The sequence below is a fragment of the Alligator sinensis genome, unplaced genomic scaffold (assembly GCF_000455745.1).
Source record: "Alligator sinensis unplaced genomic scaffold, ASM45574v1 scaffold625_1, whole genome shotgun sequence".
NCBI lineage: Eukaryota > Metazoa > Chordata > Crocodylia > Alligatoridae > Alligator > Alligator sinensis.
In genome coordinates, this window is record NW_005842894.1 from 178,063 (window position 1) to 182,204 (window position 4,142).

General features: G+C 52.5%; 1 protein-coding gene across 4 annotated transcripts in view; it reads right to left on the reverse strand.

Moving 5' to 3' along the window:
- ROBO4 (roundabout guidance receptor 4) overlaps positions 1-4,142 on the reverse strand; it is a 66,426-nt gene that overhangs the window by 53,707 nt on the left and 8,577 nt on the right. The window lies entirely within an intron of this gene.

The window sequence follows — 4,142 nt, forward strand, 5'->3', positions numbered from 1 at the left end:
GTAGGAAAAGCCAGGAGCTACATGGACTTGGCCATCTGGGCTAAGGTTCTGTCCCTAGCAAGCAAACATCCCTCCCTAACCCTCACTCTGGGCTGGGCACATCATTTCTGTTCGATGTGTTTTAGGGCTGTGTGAAACATCAGTAGCCATTACATTTTGGAGGGGTTTCAGCCTGTTTGGTGCCCAAAACACTGAATCCAAAATGAAACAGAAGGCTCCGGAACATCTCTGAACTGAAATGAAACCATCCAAAATGTTTTGGAAATGTTTCAGAGGTGGGCTTGCGGGGAAACAAATTCAGAAGGAGGGGGAAGTGGGGGCAGTGGGGAGGGAGAAGGACTGCTCTGATATTGACATCTGTAGCTGGCCAATGTCTGCGATCTGCCCCTGAGGTCCCTTCCAATGCCAGTGCTCTGGGGGAGGAACGGCAGCCTGCTGTCATCCTGCGCACAGATCTGGTGCCCGTGCTACCCAGGAGGAGTCTAGCACAGCCCTGCAGCCCTCTGGAGAGCTCAGGCCCCTAGATTTGCATGTGGAATGACAGAATGCTGCCAGCTGGGGCCACCGCCAGCACCCGAGTCTGCTTGGTGCAGCCCGCGTCAAACACCAGAAAGAACCCACTGCTGGTGCTGGTCCCAGCCAGCAGCAGCAAACTGCTGTCATTCTGTGCACAGATCCAGGGGCCCATGCCCCCCCAGGAAGAGTTTGGCACAGACCTGCAGCCCTTCTTTTAAAGTGCTCAGAGGCTGGGGCAGGGCAGGGGATGGGGCCGAGCAGGGCAGGCATCGGGGATACTCCTGTGGCGAAAACAGTAGGTTGGCAGAGGCAGGCACAGCCGGAGGAGCTGTGGGAGAAGCCCCCATGGCTGCCCTGCCCAACCCCATCCCCTGCCTGGCTCCTAGCACTTAAAAAAAAAGAAAAAAAGAAAAAAGCCAGTTGTAGTAGTGGTGATCAAGGCCTCTGAGGGTTCATGGCAGAGACCCCCACGCATTGTGGGGCAGTGAGAGGCAGCGGGGATTGCCCCCTGTACCTGGCACCTGCGCAGCAGCTGCCTCATACCATGGGTGCAGTGTGGCTCAACAGGGTGCTATGCACTGTCTGGGAGCTGGGTCTGCTGGAGCTGAGTGGTGCCGGGCTCCAGCAGACAGGTGGAGTTGCCCCAGCTCTGGGACAGTGTGCAGCGCCTTGCTGAGCTGCACTGCACCTGGCGATGTAACAGCTGCCACATAGGTGCCAAGTGAGGGGGTGTGGGTGATCCCTGCTTCCCCCCACTGCCCTATGCTGCATGGGGGGCCCTGCCATGAGCCCTCAGAGGCCCCAATCACCACTGCTACAGCCAGTGAGTGCGGAGCTTTTTTTTTTTTTTTTTTTTTTTTTTTTTTTTTTTTTTTATAGAAAGGGCGGGGAGGCTGGAGCCGGGTGGGAGATGGGGCCGGGCAGGGAAGCCATGAGCCCCTGCCCAGAGAGAGGCAGGCACAGCTAGAGGAGCCATGGGAGAACCTGCAGCCGCCCAGCTGTGCCTGCCTCTCCCTGGTTCGTCCGAATCTCTGAATCAGCACCAAAACAAAACCAAAACTCCAAAACAGATTCAGCTGAATCAAAATGGAACAGTGATCTGAAACATCAAAATGAATCACTGTCCCTCTGAAACAGCTGAATCTGAAACGAAAACAAAACATAGCCATTTTGCACAGCCCTAGTGTGTTTGTCACCTGAGACCTGTGGTGGCACAGTAGGGGGTGCTACTATGCAGAGCCACCTGCCTCACTGTGCCGGGCCCAAAATCCTTGCTCCCGGAGTCTCCCACAGAGTGTCTGCTACCAACTGTCTCACTTCCTGGGGAACACCCACAAGCCTGGGGTAGTGCTGCCACCACCTGGGCACTGGTTTCTGTTAGGGTTCTGTGTAGCCTTGGTGGTGCTTTGCCCACTGGTAATATTTCTGGGTCCCTCTTTCAGCCTGAAGCATCCCAGGATAACCTCAGGGAGAACTGAGGAAATATAAACAGACAAGCTCTGCTAGCCAGGCTGGGAGCAAAAAAGCTTGCCTCTCATCCCTCTACCCCTGGGCCCGATATTATTAAACATCTTCATTAATAATTTGGATAATGGGATTGAGTGCGCATTTAGCAAATCTGCAAATGAAACAAAGTTGTGTGGATTGATACACAAATACAGACTGGGGAATGACTGGCTAGGCTCTAACACTGCCAAGAAGGATTTGGGAGTTACAGTAGACCATAAGCTGAATATGAGCCAACAGTGTTGCCAAATAAAGCCAAAAGCATAAACAGTTTTATTATCAGGAGTGTCAATTGCAAATCAAGGGAAGCGGTTCTTCCACTCTATTCAGCTAATGCAGTCAAATTGGAAAGAGTCTAGCAGAGAGCAACAAAAATGATTAGAGGCTTGGGAGGCAAGACTTAGGAGAGAAGGCTGAAAGAATTGGAATTATTTATTGGAATTATTTAGCCTGGAGAAAACTGAGGGGGATTTGATAACAGTCTTCAAATATCTGAAGGGCAATTATAGATAGGATGGAGATGGGCATTTCTTTGTGTCCATACAGGACAGGACTAAGAGAAGCGGCCTCAAGCTGCAGCAAAGTGAATTTAGGTTGGAGATTAGAAGGAATTTTCTCACCATGAGGGTGCTCAAGCACTGGAACAGGCTGCCTAGGGAAGTTGTAGAATTTCCATCCTTGGAAGTTTTCAAGAGCAGGTTTGACAGACACTTGGCTGGGATGGTTTAGTCAGGGATGATCCTGCCTTGAGCAGGGAGCTGGCTAGATGACCTTGTGTGGTCCTTTCCTATAAATTCCTAAGTGCAGGTCCATTCAAGTCAGTTTGTCTTTTAGCTCTTTCTGCAGCCCAGATCAGAATCACTAGAACTGGGCCACCTCATTACAGTGGACATCTGTAGCAAAAGGAATGCATAAGCAGTAGCAACACTACCCTGTCCCTGGCAGAGATTCCTTAATGCAGTTTCCACTGTCTGGGCCCTGTGAGGGATCATCAACATTGTGCAATATTCATGAAGGAATACCTCCCAGTCCTGGAGGACAGGGCTGCTATGCTCAACCACAAGGGAGGTCCAGTTCAGGGCATCCTGGTTTGAACTAAAAACAAAAGCCAGCACTGGAGCACCACTAGTCCTCATCATACCTTCCAGATAGCAAGAGGAAGGGGCATTGGACTCTGCTAGATAGGCCTGGAGTGCAGCAATCTCCTCCTGCAACCATCATGTTTCCTCACACCAGTGCTGGTGATTCTTAGTGGTATGCCATCTGGGACTGGAGGGGTTGATTCTCTGCCAGCAGCTTCCAACACTTGCCAGGAAAAAGGTCATTCAGGCAGGCCTGCAGGCCTCCCTAAGTTATGGCATCCAAGCCGGGTGGGTCCAAGGGCACCAACAAGGGATTGGGCTCCATGCTGCACTGTAGCAGGGGCTGGGAACAAGCCTCTGCTGCAGACCTGCAGGACTGGTTATGCCAGCAAGACACTCAATTGGGTGGGTCTGGAAGAGCTGCGCATCCCCAGCATGCCAGAAAAAGTGTCTGGGGAGAACCCGGGAGGTGAGCAGGCCTCCATGGGCACTGAACCAGGTGCCCCAGGGAGCCAGCTCTGATTGGCCAGAAGACGACAGTGGGGAATTTAAAGGAATGCTGGGCCTTTGGCGTTCAGCATTCCCTGGGAACAGGGAAACACAGAGGAGCCAGGAGCTGTGAGAACCAGGGCAGCAGAAGGACTCACACCACTGAGCAATCCTTGCAAAGCCAGCAGTTCAAGGCACTTAAGGGAGCCCACCCCTGCCCCAGCCCTAGTAAAACCTGTGGGCAAGGAAGGAGCCCCCCAGGGGACACTTGCTTGCCTGCACACAAATGCCAGAAGCTTGGGGAATAAGCAGGAGGAACTCATCCTCCTGCTCAGTGCAAATAATTATGATGTCATAGGGATAACGGAGACCTGGTGGGACTCCACCCATGACTGGACCACGGGTATAGATGGCTATACCCTGTACAGGAGGGATCGTGTAGAGAAAAGGGACGGGGGTGTAGCTCTCTACGTTAAGGAAAGCTACACGTCCCTGCAAGCTGATATTGGTGACCAGGGTGGACGGCTGGAGACCCTCTGGGTTAAAATC